This window comes from Ambystoma mexicanum, chromosome 7p (assembly GCF_040938575.1).
Source record: "Ambystoma mexicanum isolate Mex_15411 chromosome 7p, UKY_AmexF1_1, whole genome shotgun sequence".
Lineage (NCBI taxonomy): Eukaryota > Metazoa > Chordata > Amphibia > Caudata > Ambystomatidae > Ambystoma > Ambystoma mexicanum.
Genome location: NC_090939.1, coordinates 85,007,459 through 85,028,025, shown reverse-complemented (window position 1 = coordinate 85,028,025; position 20,567 = coordinate 85,007,459). Strand labels below are relative to the sequence as shown.

The 20,567-nt window shown below is 44.9% G+C and overlaps 1 protein-coding gene across 6 annotated transcripts in view; it reads left to right on the top strand.

Moving 5' to 3' along the window:
• STXBP5L (syntaxin binding protein 5L) overlaps nucleotides 1–20,567 on the top strand; it is a 3,950,894-nt gene that overhangs the window by 448,492 nt on the left and 3,481,835 nt on the right. The window lies entirely within an intron of this gene.

The following is a 20,567-nucleotide window of genomic DNA, read 5'->3' as shown; positions in this document are numbered from 1 at the left end:
TACGAGATGGTGTTCGCCTTGGGCTGGCTGAAGGTATCCATGTGCCACGCCCCTGGGCATTCTGTCTGGAGGGGAAGACCAGAAACACTGTTTCTGGGCTGATTTTCCCACTGGTTTTCAGGTATGATCAGCAGTATTTCAGCTTCTTGGGACCGGGAGGGCATTGTTTTTCAACACCACTTTGGGGTAGACCATGCTGGACTTCGCATGATGTGGGTTGACTGGATGCCAACAAGCTTGCAGGCATAGTACAGCTACTTGAACGTATGTCCTTTCCCTCACAAGGCATGCACTAGCAACCCATTCTTTGTTTGAATATTTATGAATCGTAGTTTATTGAAACTTTTCCAGTGCTTCAAATAACATGCTACAAAACATTAGCTACAGACAACAACACATTCCGCATTTCCCTCCCGCCCCCTCCCTTCCATTCAAGTGTGTTTTGACTCCAAACCTCTCAGCCCTTCGAAATATGTTGTCATGCGGCAGTGTTCCTTCCCCATTACGCTAAAATATTGTCCATAGACAACTGGAAAAAAAAACAAACTCAACCACCAAACCCCTCAAGAGCAGCCCAGAGATAGACCAGCCCCTGGTGCATTACCCTTTGGTTCGCCTTCCACTCCCCCTCATTACACCCCGAGTATCCTGCTCACCATCTATGCTCATATTTTGTTAGAAAGGGGAACCACTTCAGCTCTATATTGCGGCACAACTCTCTTATGTGCGTCTGCTTCTCCATGTTAAATATATCTCGGGCCACCAACAACCATTATTGCTTTGATGGCAGTGTCTCACCTTTCCATTTCCGCACTAGAGCAACCCTTGCCGCTAACATTAGATTGAGCACCATGTGGTCTAATGGCTAGTAGGATCCCTCCTTTACCTCCAGCCCAAAAAGGACCAGCCATGGACCTAAAGTTCTATCGATGCGGTCCAGGTCCCTTATCCAGGATTTCTGCACCTTTGCGCACCCCCACCACATGTGCCAGTAGGTGCCCTCCATCCTACATCCCCTCCAACAATCAGTGCTTGTGGCTGCGTACATGCGGGAGAGTCTTTGGGGCATATATTGCCAGCGGTGAAGTAGCTTCTAGGCTTGGACTTGGTATTGGGCCGCAATGGAAGTCTAAGTCACCCCTCTACAGAGTCTGGTCCCACAACCCATTGTCTATCTCACTCCATCGCCTGCAGAGGCACTGGTGGCACCACCCCTGTATGATCATGTACGTTTTCGCAATCCTTCCTTGCTTTCTTTTGCGGGCCACCAAACAGTTTTGGAAGGGAGTTAGATATCTTTTCAAATTTATCACCCACCTCCCATCGTGAAGCACCCCTTTAAGCTGCAGGTATTGCGAAGTGGTTAGGGTGCCGATCAGTGCTGCAGATAAGAGTTTGAGGTGAGAGTATTTTACTCCATATTTTCAAACTTTGCGAGTAAATGCAATGTCAAAGGAGTACGTTTTTGTCTACACAAGAGAGTAAAAAGTATGTGAGAATCCAGCCGACTCGTTCAAAGAGTAAAAACTCTATGGAAATCATTATGCAGTAGCGCTCCACATCATGACAGAAAAGCAGATTTCTCTCACAATTAACAGATAAATCAGTGTGCAGTAGAACAAACACCTCTCACAAATGGAGCAGATGATCGCAGACTTCCCTCACACAATCAGAAAAGGTGAATTAGGGCAGCAGCAATGCAAACAAGTAGAACAGGTAGAGTGGATCTGTGCATGTTAAGCCAGGGTAGAAAATACCCACACTGAACAAATAAGGAATGGGACTATAGAATAGCTGTAACATAGGCTTCAGGAGTGCACACTCCCCATCTAATATAAGAAAAAACTATGCAATGGACCTCGGTATAGCATTCTTTCCTCACATCGAACAGAAATGTCATGGGTCTCAACAGTACAGTTTTACCACAGAGAGGTCGGTCACAGCAGTAGAGGTTCCAATCACAGAAGAAACTGCATGGGATAGAGGAGTGCAAGCACCCCCATGCTGGACAAGTAAATGAAGGGCATCAGAAATGCAAGCTATACTTGCATAGACATGCAACAGCATAGGCTTAGCAGTCCATATTCCCCATACAAAGAACTTGCCCGGCAGCGGGTAAGTGGTCCAATCATTCCTCACTGTGAGGGGTCGGAAATGTGTGGCGGACAACTTTATAAAGAGTTTTCAACTTTTGCCATTTTATTAAATAACAGGTTGAATAAACGCCTCACTATCCCTACTCAAACGAGGATTTCCCTGCCTACAATAAACTAAAGGGAACAGTCTAACCCAGGGCTATCCAACGCTCACACTTGTACAACAATTAAAGCAAAAAGGAATTATATGGCAATTTCAACAATATATAACATATGACCTGCTTCACAAGGTGATCAATGTCTCTTGCTGTAGTCTAGGTGAACTTCCCTTCCCCAGATCCAAACAAGGGTGTTCTCCACAGTTCAAAGGAAAAACTCAGAAATCTGTTTGAACACAAAGTTCCAATATCGTTCTTAAGTTCTTGTACTCAAATTCACAAAGTTCCGTTGCTTCAGTAAAGTATCTTGTACAAAAGGTCCTAAGCTCTCTCTCCTCCTGGAATAAGAACTGTCACACGTTTTTGGCAACAACAAATAGTTTGATCAGGATGGTTCACCACAATTTCAACTGCAGAAAGAATTGTAACTTTTCTTCAGCCAATTTCTACAATTCTTCCCCAAATGTCACAACTCACGTAGAATGAATTGTAACTGCAGCTTTCACCAGTCTTTCTCAAATGTCACAGCTCAACATGTTGTTTTCTATTAGTACCACTCTTAAGCACTTGCACCTTCTACTACTTGGTTTATCCTTCCACTGGGTTTCTTCTGGGCAATCACTTCTTGCCCTATGGGTACACGTGCCTGCTCGTCTGCTTTTTGAACACCACAACATAAAAGTGCTTCAATGGTAACTTTCAGATTTAGAATAACAAACAAATTCTGCATCAATAACAAAATAGGCGTCAGGATAAAGGCTTTTCCTGCTTCTGCCTTGTTTGTGGCAATGTGAGTTTAAATCAACCACAATTATAGATGTCCCAGACCCGTAGTTGCGTTCTCCGCAACCATGGAGCTTTTTAACATACCCTTCTTGTGTTTGGCAATTTCTGTTAGACTGATATTGCCACTTCTTTAATGTCTCCCCACCGGGTTGTTGGCGTTGCTCTAACTCACTAATTCAGTTCTAGGGCTCTTTTGATTTAATATCAGCCACTTTTGTGGATTTTCAACAGTTCAGTATTCATAACGCTAATGAGCTTGTTTTTGTACGTTTTCAAAAGGTTCGGCATTCATTATGCTTATCAGCCTGCTTTTCACTCGCTCGCGAATAACTCTGCCTCCGCTGAACGCATGGCCTGCACCATAGCCACTTGTTCATCTCAGAATCTCTGAGAAAGCCGATTCCTGGTGCTCCGCTTCGTGTTCACAAGACTGCTTGGCTTCTCCTGACCAGGCACACCCTCTCTCTTTGGTTGCCGCCACTTCTGCCACGCTGGTTTGGAGTCGCTTTGACTCCCAAGAATCTCAGGTGCAACCCTGCCACCTAAGACCTCTCAACTGCTCGCACCACGTCTGCTTCTCACACGTCTGCTTCCCGCTGCGCAACCTCTGCACAATGCAGTTTCACGGGGTAAGCGTTTCTTCTCTACGCTTCCCGCTGCGTGAAGCGGATTGGAGTTTTAGAGGCACAGACTTCCAGGCATCTTCTTGCTCCTCTACTTCTTCCTTCCACCGCATGCACGGCCCACACTTTCTACAATACTGCTTCCATCTTGCCGGCACCCGAGGGGGCCTTTTAAGCCTCCCATTCTGCCTCAGGTGTAGGTCATTTTTACTAATTAGCTGACCACTCCTGCATCTTTGGTCTGCTGCATCCCTCTTCCTCGTCTCAGTACTGAGGGAATTATGGAACTTGAAGTCCCTAATGATAACGTTTGTTTTCTTAACCCCTGCTTTATTACAAAGTTGATTCCTACTTTCTAAAGACATTTAAAAAAGGGACATCACAAGAATTAGTCCTAAAGCAGGTTTGAGGGGAGGACTATGGATCTTTGCTCTTAAGACTTCTATTCCTGTAAAACATCCTCTTATTAGACTTCTGAGAGTTAGGAGAATGTATAACCATATGCATTTCTTGGGTTATAGCAGAATGCTTATTACTTTTAACACCACAGGTGTTATAGCTGAATTCTTACACACTGAGATGGTCTACTTGGTGAATATTAAAATTAGGATGGCAACACACCATTACATACTGTGGTGTTTGTAGGATGTCTTCTTTACCACAGGTTACACTGTCTCATCCCACAAGTATCCCTCACTCCCCTGACCCTTTTCTCCTCCCGGGCGATCCTCCCACAGTACACTTCCCCCAAGGTCAGGTTAGTCTGCCTTTCCCTGGCCACCCGGGAGGATACTTTGGGCAGTATTTCAGTGAGGGATCCGTAGGATTCATCACATCACGTACAATAGAAATAGCATAACAGCAGTGGGAACAACGCCCACATATAACAGGAAAAGGTAATTACCTCTGCAGTGCAAGCTCCTCACAGATAGAACTAATATAGCATTAACAGCGACAAGTTCAATGGGAAGACAAACTCTGCTTCTGAAATCAGAAAAGCTCCAAATAGGAATTTAGCAAACCGTAATAAGAAGGATTTCAATCTTAGAACAACCAATGATATGTGCACCATTCCCCAGACACTACAGCTGGTCCACTTACTAAAGCATGTTGCAGAATAGTATGGCAATAGTATAGGAGGTTAAGTCACTCAATATGCCCTTCATTATTTTTCCTCTACAAAGGTCAGCACAATTGATCTCTTTTGTATATATTGCATTTTTTAAGACGCAGACCAGCATGGCCAATTACACAGCAACGCAAACACGACTTGTATTATGTGTTTTGAGGTTTGATAGCAGAATTCTATATCTATTAATGAAAGTCCTCACTTACTGGGCCTAATAGTGCTTAATGGTATACTAGTGTTGTGTGCTCAATGCTAAAATCTACATCTAATCTCATGGACAAATGTTGGCTGGCCAGAGTTAGCCGTATATCCTTCAGACGTGTGTAAACGGACTATCAACTGAGCTAATAATAATCACAGTGCTTAGAAGTTGGGGAAATCATGCATGAAGCACTACATAAAATGCCTATCTGGATTACCACTGCTGGGATATGCTTTGCTGAGTTTTTATTTCATTTGCAAATGCAACCATTTCGTTGTTGTTTTGTAACAGTGCTTGCAGTGACAGGAGAGCCAGGTTTTTATTTTAATTTTAATGTAGTCTTGAAGATATGAAAGACATTCTGACCCCTGTTATTGGTGAAATGACAATCACTCACCAATGAGCAAGGCCCCTGTTGCCGCTGACCATTTACCACATTGACTCCAAGTTAGGGTTTAATGGACATTTAAACTAGACATTGGGCTTCATTATGCGTTTGGCGGTGTGGCCAGAAATGGTGGTAATGCACTGCATAACAGGGTTACCACTGCATTACCACCACATTACTGCACCACTGAAATATGGGTTCGAGGTAAGGTGGAGGAAAAGCCTCCAGCAAAATGCTAGAAATAATTCTGCCAACTTACTGCCATAAAACAGCATTTTGGCAGAATAACCGCTGGTGGTAATTCTGCTGAAATTCCCATGGAGTCCTATGGACTTCATAAATGGGGACTAACGCCACCATTCCGCCACTTGTAATCTGGCGGTCATTCCGCTAGACCAAATGGAGGTAACGGTAAATCCATTTGCTGGTATCTCTGAGGATTTATTGCCGAGATACCACCAAACTCATAATGAGGCCCATTGAATACTAATCCATGCTGAGATAAGGTTTTATGGTGGAGGGAGGGAGTATTTTACACAATGCTTTAACAAAGTTCAATTGTAAGAGTAAAAATAATTTGCCTCAGCAAGAGTGTAAATAGTATAGTATGCAACAAGCAACCAGAAAATTACTTAACTTCAAAATGAATAGAAAACATAACCAAAACAGTTACATCTCCATCTCGCTCTACCCCGCAGGGGGATCCCCAAGGCCATCGTACCCACCACCATGTTGTGGTCAGACCTTGATACAGCACTACCTCTGCCCTCTCTAGAAGATGCTCCCTTCCTTCTTCAGCCAGGAGTCAATCTATCCCAGTGTAGGATTTATATACTGCGGAACAGACGGTTTACCCCCTGTACCACCTACTTCTAGGATTCTTTTCCATCCAGGTATCACACCAAAAGTACTTCCGAAGGCAGTCCCCCAAAGCTGGTGTCCGTCGTAGCTTCTGCTTTGCTGAGCCTGCTGGTCTATCTGGACACAAGTCTTGGTTCACATTAAAGTCACCCCTATACAGTATAGTGCGTTATCAATGAAGTCCAGCTGCAAGGTACCGGGGCATATAGTGCTACTAAGGTCAATTGTTTGCTGTGCAATCTGCCTTTAACCATAAGGAGCCTACCTTTGTGAGCCTTTGACTGTTACATCATCTATTGTGATATCCCAAACTACTAGTATGGGTGTCCAGTAATAAAGTCGCCTGGGAAATGGCTGCCAGGACGTGACATTTCCCAAAAAAGCAGCCTCGTTAAAATCAAACACTTTCCCCAAATATTCTACAATGAGGGGTTTATAATATAAAATTATAGCCCTCCTAGAGTATTTGGGAAAAATTATTTTAGGGGTCAGGAACCTGGCAACTTTTACCAGGAGACATTATCACATCTCTTTTTGTCCCCCCTGCGCTGAGGACCAGTATAATATCGATACTTTTGCATTTATATAGCGCTACAAACCCTCAGGCAACGGTGTGTGTGGTACTCATTTATAGACCTCGGAAAGATGAAAGGCTGAATTTGGCTCTGCTCGGATTTGAACCTGCGTCGGCAGGCTCTGCACGGATGTCAAAACGAGCGCTCTACTCGCTGTGCTATCTGACCGGCTATACCTGCCCCATCCACTTACTCCATCTCCTGCAGTCCTCACCCTTCTTGAAATGGGATTCTTGAACAAACAAACTCCAGTTCTACTGTGGGTCATCGCTCTTGTGACCGCTTTGTGGGAGTGTTCAAGCCCCTAATGGTAAGGGTGGCAAATGTCAGCTGTCTGCTATCCCCCCCACCATGTCCCCTGTTGCTGTGGATATTCCTCTTCCGGTATCTTGGTGGCTGATCTTCCCATGTACATGTCTAAGCAGGCTACTTCCTTTGGGTCCCCTCCCGCCTTCTTCCTTCTAGGGTTGAGAAGGACCATTCCTGAAATAGGAGGACCTCTTAGCTGTTGATTACATCTTTGCCCTAGTCTCTAGCTTTCGCCAGAATGTCTAACTTGTCTGTGTAGTAGTGGCACTTCACTATAATTGACATTGGGCATCCCTCCGCCACTCCCCTAATCTCTGCATCCTGTCTGCATGTATATCGTGTCTCCGCTCCACACCAAGCAGCACCTGCCAAACCGACATCACCATTTCCGTGAGGTCTTTGGCCGACTTGCCTTCTGACTGAGGAACACCCAGCAGCAGGCGCACATTCTCCCGTCGATCCCTGTTCTCCAAGTCCTCAAGCTTCAGGGATGTTTCTCCGTCCTTCTCTGGCGTTTTAATTTTAACCCATAGACTAGCCTCCAGTACGACTACTGAGCAGTGATTGTTCTCAAGGAACTCTACTCTTTCCTCAACTCTGTCCACTCTCCCCTTCAGTTACCCTAAGGAGGCATGAATGCCCATTTGAGGGCCTTTATTTTCTGCAGCATATTTAGTACATCGTCCTTGGTCGCTGCCTCCATAATGATTGCTGCAGGCCATTTTCCTATCACTCATTCTCAGTAAAGGTCCGTTTTAGGAGGATGCGTCCCCCCTACAAGACTCTCCTCTTCATAGATGCAGCGCCTATATGGATCATGCCTATACGAATCACGATTCGAGCAGACTCTGTACAAGCTTCTCTTCCCCTGCAGTTCGGGGACGCAACGTTACTGCCTGCACCCTCTGCATCTCTAGAGTTCTCTATAACAAGGAGCAGTGTTTGTATTACCACTTCTGGTGGGCACCCACTCTCCTCCGTCTGCTTTTCCCTCACCATCCACAATCCGGAGCAGATTCCACTTCTTTTATGTATTCTAAGTGCTGGTGTGCATGGGCTGTCTCCTTTTCCAAAGCACCCATGCATCCACCAGCTTGCCAGTACCCATTCCATCATCAAAGCCTCTGCTTCAGCTGGCTGATGCCCTGTGTTCCGTGCTCTTCACAATTGCGAGTGCCACCTCCCCAGCCTCGAGACTGTGTCTTACTTGGGGTCCCTATGGGGGTCGTGATCCTGCCACCCCCAGCACCTAGTGCAGGCCAGCAGCCAGAACCCATTGCAAAGTCCGGACTAGTGCATCCTCACAACTCTGAGCAAGGCTGCACTGTTCCGTGCATTTCTTCCTCCTCGGGGTTCCCACTCACCTACGCTTCTGCGCCGTCTCTAGCACATTCTACTTCTTGGCCTCAGCAGCCAGGCCTTGCGTCTTGCCACTCTCCCCGTTCCATGCTGGGGTCCTGGCGCGGATCATTGCTCCATTGACACTGCCCAACTGCCTGGGGAGTCGTCGGACACCTGTCTCTGTTGCTGCAGTGGCTTCTGCAAGAGGGGATCCTCATAGTGCACACCGTCGCTCCGGGAGCCTATCAGGCCGCCATTATGCCTACACCCTCTAGTGGTCCACAACCCGTTCTTTTACCTAAACACCTGGAAGTGCACACATAAAGTAAGATTCACCCGGAAGTGAAATACGGAGGAGCTGGGAATCCCTAATGGATGAACAACACCCACCAGATAGGAAACCTTTCTTGTGTTTGAGGCCATGTATTCCTGTGTGATGGTCGTCTCTCCCCTACTGCAATGTGCAGAGGGTAGGACACCCAGGGTTCAAAGGATGGTCCTTTCCATTGCATCACAGATTCTTTTATCTGGCAATCCCACCCACTGGCAAGAAGGCCCCTAGAAGAAGCAGGTGGTTCTTATTTTCAAAGATGGAAAGTGGTCATAGGATTATTACAGAAGTCCATCTGGCCTAGTCTGTACATCATAAATGAAGGGGTCAAGTGTATCCTTCATTTACGTCTTCTGTTGGCGAATGTTGGCGTAACTTGACTCTTTGATATCTTTCTAGCCAGCGAGAAGCTTCTCTGAGGACATAGAGGTCCATTGAAGGGCATGCTGTATGGTAAATATATCTTATTGCTTACTATTAATGCTCCCAATGGAAAGGATGCATCATTTATGCTGAAAATGATTGAACTGATTAGGAACCATATGCATTCTAATGCAAAATGGGTTAGTGGTGTGACCATAATTGTGTGCTTAACGTACCCATGTACAGATTGGCTAAAACTAGACGCCAGGGCACTGCCACACTAGCTATGTTGTTGATTATGGGAGATACATTAGTTAATTAATGTATGAAGAGTGGCACACTGTGGCATGAGAGGCTACTCCTATTGTTCACCTATGCACGCAACACCTTTTGCAGAATAGATATGCATTTTAAAAGGCACATATGATTTCTAACTTCAAACACTCACATGGGAACCACTCGTACCACTCCCTGCGCTTAGCTTCTCATTTAAAAAAGAGGTCAGGACACCCACTCCAACAAGGAGATTGCGGCCCATTTCGCTATGAGATGTGACATTTTGCATTCGGATCAGGGATGAAACCTCCCATTCCCCCATTCTGGGGATCAGAATACTTTGGAGGCACTTCAATTGTTCATCAGGGGCTTCTCCATATCAACCACTTAAGAGCTTAGGAAAGTGCTTGAACTGGAATTGCCAAATGATGTCCGAATCAAGGAACTGGGCTTATAGTGAGAAGAGATGACCACACAGAAGACAAGGTCGAGGCTGGGAGTCAGATAGAATCGGTGGAAAGACTGGGCAAATTTGATTAAACAGGTATACACAGCTTAACGTCATTGTGAAAGTGGCAGAGTTGGAAGGACACTTGCATTGTTTGTAAATAGTGAAAGGAATCAAACCCATGCATGTTTTTACGTTAGAGGGGGACTGGAGATTCAGGATCAGATGGAGATTAATGCAATATCTTATGAGCATTAGATATCCCTATATGTACAACAGAAAGCAGAGCAGACAATGGATTATTTACAAAATGCACAGCTGCCTTTGATATCTGGGACTCAAAATGAGAGTTATTTATCCTACAGAATTGCACATATTGAAATTGGCTGTCTCAGGCTTGGCTTTGGGGAGGAACCTGGAGGAGAAGAATTGTTGATTACATTTTAGACTGAAATGTATAGATATTTTAGCACCATAGCTACTAAATGTGTATACCAAAGCTCTGGAGGGAAGCACTGGTCCACTTATTGTTGAGACCACAAATGTCTGACATCGAGTGTTGTTGATTCGACCTGTTTCATAAACATAGATCTTAAAGGTTTGTTATTAATTTCTGATACAGTGAGGGGTGACCCCAGGAGGTAGGCCATAGCCAACTGTTGATGTCGAAAAGGTTTTTGATTCTATACCGGAAAGATCTGTGGAAGCTCCTCCTCAAGATTTGGGGCAAAAGTTCAGTGAATATTGAAGCCAAGATCTTGATGAAGTTCCCAATTCTGCACGCTTGATGTTTAGTTTAGATGACAGTGGTAGGGCTTAGCCTTTATAGTAAATGGGAGAATAACAGAACATGGCTGAACTTCCATGACACTTGTAGTGACTTTTCTTAAGTGGCCAGACTGTTATACAGTACATTATTTGCAAAAGTTAGGACCAACGACACAATCCCTTCAGCATTTTCTATACAAAAGAGGCCAGACCAGGCAGAGCTGCCTTTGCCACATTACTCTTTGCTCTTCCCATGGAGACTTTGCTGAGCACTAAGGAAATCGCATGGCAATAACTGAACACATGTGGATTGTGTATTGCATGTAACATCACCATATGCTGAAAAGATTTTTATATATTCAATCGTGCCAGCAACTGTGCTCCAGCACGTTAGACACAGTTAAGTGAGATTGAGCTCATGTTAGAGCTTAAAACGAATAGCAGAAAATCAGCAGTGTCCCTGATTGGGAATTTTCAAGCCACCCGATTTGGATGCTCTCCCACTGAAAGCCACACTGGAGCCACTTAGGTATTTTGGAATAGGGATAGACGGGGATCACAAGCAGTATACAATCTTGTGTTTTCAGTTGGTAGATAATGTAGATTTCCATTAACTTTCCTGGGCTGGGTGGCACTAGCGGGAACAATCGTGCTACCCAGATGATTGTATATATTTCAATCTATGCCTATGGCCATGCCTTGGAAGTCATTCAAGAAATTAGACTGCACAGCAAATTGATTTTAAGTTCCTCAAATCCAGAATGGCATTATCTTCACCGAGGCTTTTAAAATGGAGGTCTGAGCGTGCTTGATTTTTGGAACTAATATGTGGCCTCTCAGCTCCAGTGTGTCTTGTTCCAGAATAGGGATGATAATTTGTGTAGGCCCCATCGGTTGTCAGCTAACATTCAGCCTGCATTTGATTTATTTATTTTTATATAGTGCCAACGCCTGCAGGCATCAGGGCGCACATAAAGACATGGACTATACAAAACAGGACAAGTTCACAAAAGAAAGCTGTCAGAGGTGAAGAGACAGGTGGATACAAGCTATTCAAATAGTACTGTTCTTAGCCATTTCCAAAATGGAAGATAGTGGTCATCCAGTCGCAATTCAGTGGGGAGAGCATGCAATGCTTGCGCTGTGAGGACTGGAAACGAACGTCCATAATCTTGTGTTCTTTTATGTTTTGGCACCTGCAGGAATACACAGGAACTTGAACGGAGCGGCCTGGATGGAGAGTTTAGTTTCATATGCTCTTTAAGATAGGCAGGCATCATACCATATAAACATTTATGAGCCACAGAGAGGGCTTTGAATTTTACTCTGGCTGGTACAGCTAACCAGTGAAGCATCTTTCTTGTGGCTGAGACATGTTCAGTTTTAGGGAGGTTGCAGATGATGCGAACTGCTTCATTTTGTAATACTTTGAGTCTGTCCAGACAGACTTTGTTCGATCCAATCAGAAGCACATTACAGTATACGTGCGGCATTATAATAGCCCTAACCAGTGTTTCACGATTGTTTGGTAACAACGTTTTTGGTGGGTCTTCGAACTCTTAGGTGGTAGTGTGAGTTGGCGATTACCCCGTCCACTTATGCTTCGGACCTCAGTGATGCCTCCAGATGTATCCCTAAGGTCTTGACTTTGTCCGCAAATACTGTATGGTACCCTTCGATGATCACGCCCTGGTATTCTGCACATAGTTAAGCTCTTGCTTGTTTGGACCTGAAAATCATCAGCTTAGTCTTGTTGCTGTTTAAGCACATCCAGCTGTTGGACATCCAGTTTTTTACAGGTATGGTAGATGTGCTCGAGTCTGGCAGAATCAGTCTTATAACAACCACTGAACTCCATAAGGAGTGGAGTGTCGTCTGCATAGTTTGTATAATTAATTCCCATTGATGTTAGAAGGTCACACAGGGGTCTAATGTAAAGGTTGAACATGGTTGGGGATAAACGCGCTCCCTGCGGGACTCTGCAGCCTATTAACTCGGGTGCAGAAGTCGCATCACCCCAACAAACCCTTGAAGCTCTGTTGTTCAAGAAGGTGTGAATCCATCATCTAGTTTTGTGAGAGCACGTGCCAATGGTCGCTAAGGTGTCCAGTAGGCATCTATGATCCAGCAAGTCGAAAGCGGCTGAAAAATCCAGGAGTATCGGTATTCCTGTTCTGCTTTTTACCAGAACTTCCACCATGTGCCTCTGGAGGTCCAGCAAGGCGCTTTCAGTACCATGGCGCATTCTGAAGCCTGATTGTTTAGAGTGGAAAATGCCTGCGCCTTTCAAGTAATTTTGGAGTTGAATAGTGGCTACTTTGTCTACAATTTTCAACAGGAGTTGTGTGTTGGTATTAGGGCGTAGATTACTTAGGTCTCGAGTTCAGCCTGGGCTTTTTCACTAAGGGGTCACAACTACTTGTTTGAGGAAATCAAGTAAGGAATTAAAGGTGAGGGATGCATTTACAAAGCAGACCAAAAAAGGGGTAAATGTATCGGATTGCTCAGGATAAATTTAGCCGGGATAGCATCACTCAAACATGAGGTAGGCATGTTCTTGAGGAGATTCGTCATCTCTTTGTTAGTTATTTGTTTAAATGAAAAGCTTGGGTTTTTATTTGCAATCCGTGTTTCGGTTTCTGGCACGATGATGTTTTTTGTACTGAGGACAATCTTGGCAAGCGCTAATGTGATTTTATCTCGAAAAGCTTGTTGAACTTTACAGCAGTCTTCAGCAGAAGGCACAAAAGGCTGTGTTTATGGGGGTGGTATCTCGAGCATTTTATATATTTCAAATAACTTTTTAGTTTGGTTTCCTGCCATTTCAATCTGGTTGTTAAACAGTTCCCTTTTAGTTTCGAAGATTTGGTTTTTGTAATCTTTATGCAAGGATTTCCATGCTGCCTTATTCTCAGGGGGTTTGTTTTGATTTTAGGTATGTTCTGCCTGCCTCCTTTTGTTTTAGACTGGTGAGCGATAAGCTAAACCAGGGTTCACATATATTATCCTTTACAGGCACTCTGTCTCAAAGGGGCTATGTTGTCTAAGACATTTTAACTGGACGTTTGTAATACTTTGAGCTAAAATATGGCGCTGGTGAGCAGTGCATTCTGGTGCGCTCTGTGCCATAACTGACATCCACTCCATGCCTCAGTGAAAGCTGCACTTGCTGTGAACTTGAAACATTTTTTCAGCATTGTGGGCACTATTTCACTCGAAAACATGTTTTCAACTTTATTAATTTCTTAGAATGGTTTGCATTGCTCATTCAAGGACACGAAAAGGCTGGGATCCGCAGGTGCAGGCTAGTACCTGATAAGGTTGCCATGCACATTGTCAAAGCTGAGGATGAGTTACGGAGTTGTTTTTTGCTGCTTTCCTGATAAAGGGAAGAGCTCTGTTCATTGAGGTTACCGTAGGTCACTCCGGCCAGGGGCATACAGGGAGCTGACAACGAGCAGAGACTCAGGCCAGACGTTTCGAGAAAATGCCACCCCGCCTTTGCGGAGGGCTTAAAATTCAGGACTGTGAGAGGGTCAAACAAAGCCTCATTTGGTGGGGGGATGCTTCGCTCCGGGCCTGTTGGCTACTGTGATCTCTATGCCTGGATGTTTTCAGGGTTGTTCGGCCACTTCTGGCAAGATGAGGATGTTCTCTAAAGTTGCACCAACAGTGATGTATTTTCTTTAGATTACTGTCCTTTATGGGATTTACATCTGTTGCAGTTTATCCATTTATGTATGCCTTTTGTGAATAAATAGCCATAAACGAGCTAACGTATCATTTAACTGAGTGTGTATGTGTGAATCCTTACTTACCTGCGTTCGAGGTTTTTCATTCAGTGTACTGTGATAATAAAGATATAGGTTTGTCCATACACTTTTTGGAAAGCAAAACAAAGTTGTAGACTTCCAAAGTTTCAGGGGTGTCTTGACCTGAGGTTTTATTCATAATGGAGTCAAGATATTGTTGTAGGTCGCCAGGTTTAATCTTATGCAAGTTCCTAGTGATTATCTTTTTAGGCTGGTTGTGCCTTTTCTGTGTTTTTTCTGGATAGGTAATGCAATATTCCACAAAAGGAGTGATCGAACAAGATACAAGCCTTGGTGCCCGTGATCCTCAAGAGAATATTGCTGGAAACCACCCAATCCAGGATGTTACCTCCTGTATCGGTGGGTTCAGTGTTGTGGATGGTGAAACCTGATGAACTAAGGAGCCGTTCCAAATTTGCAGCTTCCTCATCTTTTTGGTTTCTGAACCATCTGACAATCTCCCAGCATGGTGGTAGAGCTGCTGGCCTGTGTTTAGTGGGGCCAAAAGGTGGGCTAAAATCTCATTGAAATCTGGCATTGATTCAGGAGGGCAGTTGATTAGTACAATGTTAGCGCAGCTATTGTTGTTGGGGTGATCTTTAAGTGAACAATTTCGCATCCAGCACATTCAATGGTCAATTCAAACAGAGGAGGGATGGATCAGGCAATAATAGCCACGCCACCTCCATTTCCTTGTTCACGGATTTTGCTAAAAAATCTGCAGCCCAGGGGGACTTCCAGACTTATTTTGGGACCACTTGACTCATTCAGCCAAGTTTCTGTGATGCACATCATATCGGGTGCTCGTTCCTCAATATAGTCATTAATGTCACTGGCATGTTTACTAAGTAGACACGTGTTCAGCAGAGCCCTTTTGAGAGACTGGGAGGTGTTGGGCAGAGGTGGCCGGGGGATATCTTAGTCCACATGAAGGTGCACCATACTACGTTTCCATATTAAGCAGCATATTAAAACTAGCAGCGGGCTGGGAATCCGGTGTGGTTTTCTTGTTATCCGTAGGTATCATGTTGGTAGAGTTATCTGTGTTCATTTGTATCTTCATTGCCCCTTCAGGATATATCGTTAAGAGATCATTGCATAGAACTTCTGAATCTATGCTTTGGTGGTAAGTACATATCAGGGAACTAACCAGCGGCGGGACAAGAGGAGCAGATTCTATGATTTCGTAATCAGTCATTAAATGAGGGGTGGTGGTTATTGGTTGGTGCATCCCTGAAAATCCTGTTATGACCCAAGTCCAACTATGTGGGGCCGTTACCCAACCAGTTCAACATGATAGGGGGGATGGAACTTGGGCTTCTTGAACAGTAGTGCCCAAGTAGAGGCCCACTTTAGTCTAGTGATATCCTATTGTGGGGGAGCAGGCCCTTTAAATGCACTTTGAGATGTTCTGGTGGTGAGTTTTGTCAATAATAGTGGATCTGCCAGAACAGGGAATTTATTTCATCATCAGCATTCCTCTGCTAGGCCTTTGAGAAAGGGCTACACCAACATGATCACCACTCCCAAGACTCGAAGAGTCCGTGCTGGGGGCACTAGCTTCCCCACTATGACCGCTTCACACTGAAATGCTCTTCCCACTCACCTATGGATGATAGATTCCCACTTAGCATTCCGCAAAGCTATTAAAACAAAGCTTTTTGTTTGATTGTGTACCTTGGACATCTCGCCGTATTGTGGCCTGATGCTAGCCCCCTCTGAGAACGCTAGCCCCTTCTGAAAACGCTTTGACACACTATTGTAATGCTGACTAATGTCTGCTAACTATGAAATTCCTTTTTCACTTCTGTTTTTATCACCAATGTATCTGCAAACAAGAGACCGCTTGTGTCATATGTAACCATTTAATCAAGCTTACGTACAATTTCCTGTAACAGCGCCTCGATGCCTCTGGGCTTCAAGTGCGCTATTCAAATACAAATAAATAAATAAAAATCATCAATGCCTTTCATCATCGTTATAGTCCCAGCGTGCTGTAGGGTGACCACCCTCGGGGACCGGAGTCCAGGTATCGGGAAAAAAAGTCTGAGGAAATTAGAATGTGTGTGTGTGTAATTTAGCCAAAAGCTGACGTTGTTCAAGGATTGTAACGGCTATGCAGGATGTGCTGAACCTAGAATTGCTATGGCTGTGTGGGAAATTGCTGAACTTTGGATTCTTATGGATGTGTGGGATGTGACAAAGTCACCTGCTGGACAGCATTGTTAGATAGTGGGTTCACCAAGAGGGGTGGGTGCCGCCACAAGAGATGCGAGACAGAACCTAGGAGTAGTGCAGGGAGGAGCCCATGGTTGCAACCACCATGCCACATGCAGAGAGCAAGGGCACATCACAGTTGTAAGAAACCGGGTGGTATTCTCACTCCCATTCCCCATGGATTCTCTGGGCAGGTAGCCAGGGAAAGGCCGTTGCTCTTGGATCCTGACCCTGGAGTGGACAAGCATGGGAGGATCAACTGGGGGTGTGGGATTGGGGAGAGAGTGCCTGAAGGTGAGAAATGGTATCCCCCCTTCACTAACACTGGCCTACCTTCCCTCAGTCTTCATGGAATATTGTCAATTTTATCCAGTTTTTCCCTGTAGTTTCCCACCAAATACTGAGAAGAGGAAGAGGCAGCTAAGAGTTGTGCACACTTGCTATTGCAAAAACCACTCTAGTACTGGGACGAAGAAGAGGGGCTTGGAGGCATACAGTAATGGAGATCAGGCATGTGACACTACCAGGCTTATACAAGGTCAGGAAATTGAGTCTAACCCATTTCACCTGCAGCCGGTTGCTAATGATAAAGAGTATAAAAGGTGGAGCCCAAAATGTGTGAGTGAGTGAGAGAAAACAAGACCAAAAAGTCGAGATGCCGGCAAAGATCCCGGTAGACCTACAAGAGGGGCTGGACCGGGGGCCCTCATATTGGAAGGCGGGCAGCAGGCGATGGTGTGTGTGTATGGAGATGTGCCCGGTGAACTGGCGGTTTGATTCCCGTTTGGGGAGAGCCGCCGGGAGGAGCTTCGAAGAACCGGTAAGTGTCAGAAGGCACTGGGAAAACCGGAGCACCCGGAAGGGACCGCAAATAAGTAGCGGTCCACAAGCATATGTAAATGCTACATCTATTGAATACCGAACTGAAAGAATGCTGCTATTTGAGTAAACTACGATGTGCTGAATGGTGAATGAACACTTTAAGCCAAATAGACATATCAAATGGCACACTGAAAGTAAAAAGCAATACGAACAGGACCAAAGGCATGTGAAGGAATGAAGAATTGTTTTGATTATTACAAGTGCAAAAAAAGAAAGGCTGTCAATTATAACTGCAAACGTGAGAAAGAGTCACAAGTATATGACAAGCCAAGAACTGGTATAAAAGAGTGTTTTAAAGAATACAAGTGCGGAAAGTGAAAGCCCAAGGCGGAAGTTACAAACACTAAGAATCAAGCCAAGGAAATGTATACGGTTACTGGTTGCGTGACCTATGATGGGTGGACAGTGTGGTCCGACAACTGCGCCTAGACCAGGAAACCCTGAATGGTGAACCAGCTTTAAAACTCTGTGAAACAATTGGTGAGGCACACCTGAAGGTGGGGCACATGGACGTAGTGTTTACTTTTGAACTTTGAGCAGATTAAACCAATGCAAGTTATGTTAAAGTTTTGGGTCAGGGAACCCTGAGAGTCAATCAATCGGAGAACGCTGTTTTAGGGAAGGGAGTCCCTCTTTTGTGAATTGTGGTACATTCGAACTTGGAGAAGGTAATTTCAGAACTTGACAAAACACTATTGAAGTAAACCTCTATTAGCACTGTATTGAACTTGAGATGGGGAACCCAAGAAGAACTCAAGCTGAAAGTAGCTTAGCTTTTATTTGTTAACACTTATAATTTTGTTGAGAAGATTCCCACACCGTGTTTAATTATAATTGTGAGGACAAGCATAGGTTTTGACACAGACTTATTTTTGGATTTACAGACCTAGACTTTCCTTAGTTTCCTTAAGTAGGTAAAATCCCACTATAGTATAGGGCAAGTTAGGCGTTACACCATCCAGATCATTCATAAAGTTTTGTTTAGAACTGCACATCTGTTGTCTGTCTCATCTCGCTTGATAACATGCCTGTCTCACACAGTGCAACCACAAATTCTACCATCCCTTGAAGGGAATCGAAAATTGGTGAGAAGGCAGTGCCTGCACGCCTGACTCCCCTAACATGGGTACAGAAACTGTTCCTAAATCTCCCAAGAAAAACACCTGAGCTACACAAGGATATCTGAGGCTGCAGTCAGCCATTTCCTAAACAAGGTATCTGCTCTCATGCGAGGTGGGAACAGCTAGGCAAAGGCAGACCACCCAGAGGGCAGGGCCAGAGTTCCGACCCAGAGAGTACCGCCCAGATGTAGGGTCTTGACAGTCCCAAGTTCTGCATCATAACCGGAAGCCACCCTCAGTTACAGGACCCACCAGTCAATCCTTATACCAGTGACCTTAAAAGGAAGCGAGAGAGTTAGGGACTCAAAGATGGAGGATGCAGTTCCTGAAGCTATGGTCCAACAGAAACTAGACACCCACCTAGGACCAGAGAAATAGGACTTCTAAATTCCCTGTATCAACCCTGCACACACACAAGTTCCCTTACACCAGAGAGATGCTGGAAGGCAGGGACTGCCCAAGGGGAGGGATGAGCGAGCCAATCACACATCCCAAACCAAAGCTGTTAGTGGGTGGAGCCAGACAGTCAATCCCGCTCCTAGCTAACACACTAGAGTCCCCTTTCACCAGAAAGAGGTTAAAAGGCAGGCAAAGTCATGTTAAAGCTCAACGGCTTGTTGGTGGAGCCAAGAAAAATGTTAATTCAGAGCTGGCTGGAGCTGTGAATAGGAGGAGTTGGAGAAGGAGCAAGAAGTGGAGACAGGAGATTGGAGTGCCTGGGGAGATCAGAAGGCTGCAAGAGTGGGGTAAAGAGGACACAGGCGACATCAGGGGAGGGGTAGACAATGGAGGTGTGGAATTAAGAGACCCAGCAGGCTGGGAGGACTGAGACACTGAGGGTCGGAGAGAGGAAGGACAATGAGGTTGAGAACCGATTCACCCACAGGGTTAGGGGAAGTAAGACCCAGGAAGTTAGGGAAAGGCCCAGATGGTGGGAGTGTTAGTGGAGAAGCAGTGGATCCTCACTTTTATATCACAGGTGCCAAAAGGCGGATAGTTGCGTCATGGAAAGTAGACTTCTGGTGTGAGAAAACACTGTTGCAAGGTGGATAATCAAAGAACAGGAAAAATAGTTGGTGGAAGAGGTGTTGAAAGATGGACGAGTGGAGAAACATCAGAGAGGGGAAGTAAGAGGTGAGAGATCGAGGTGAAGGGGAAATGTGTGTAATATTGAGATGAAAGAGTTGATAGAAGGAAGTGAAGGAATATCAAAAGGAGAACAGGAGGAGGTAAAGAAAGGTGTGGAGAAGCAGTAGCGTATTGCTACAAAGGAGGTGTAAGAATTCTCACTAGAAGTGGAAGATCTGGGGTGAAGAAGAGGGGGTAGTGGACCCAAAGGCACAAATTAGGTTCAATGGGGGTACAAGATTTGAAGCAACACATTGAGGAAGGTTTCTGGAAAACAAGAACCCTTGGCGAGAGTATGATGATGAGGGACATAGTAAGAACACTGTCCAGACTTCCGAGTAGCATCCTACCAGCATTTTTCTCTGATCAACGCCCACCACTCACATCCCTACCAACAGGTCCTGAACCAGAACTAAAACCCAGGATGGAGATGTGTTATATCCTGCACTTCCCTGCCTGAGCAAGCCGCTTGATGATATCATGGAACTTCCATCTGATGGCTAGATGAGTGTTCCAGGAGAACATTTGAGAGATATCTGATAAGGAAAGGGATGGATGACTGGTGGCTACTGCTATACACATACTAAGAGGACCACTGATGTTTTCTGTAACCAAAAAAGAGCCTTACATTCAAGATACTGCCTGAGAGGCATCACTGCGTGCATAATAAGAAGAGGTACCATAAACTGTGGGAAAATAGGTTTGGGACTGTTAGGGAAGATTTTTCTAAAGGCAACTTTCCCTCGATATTTG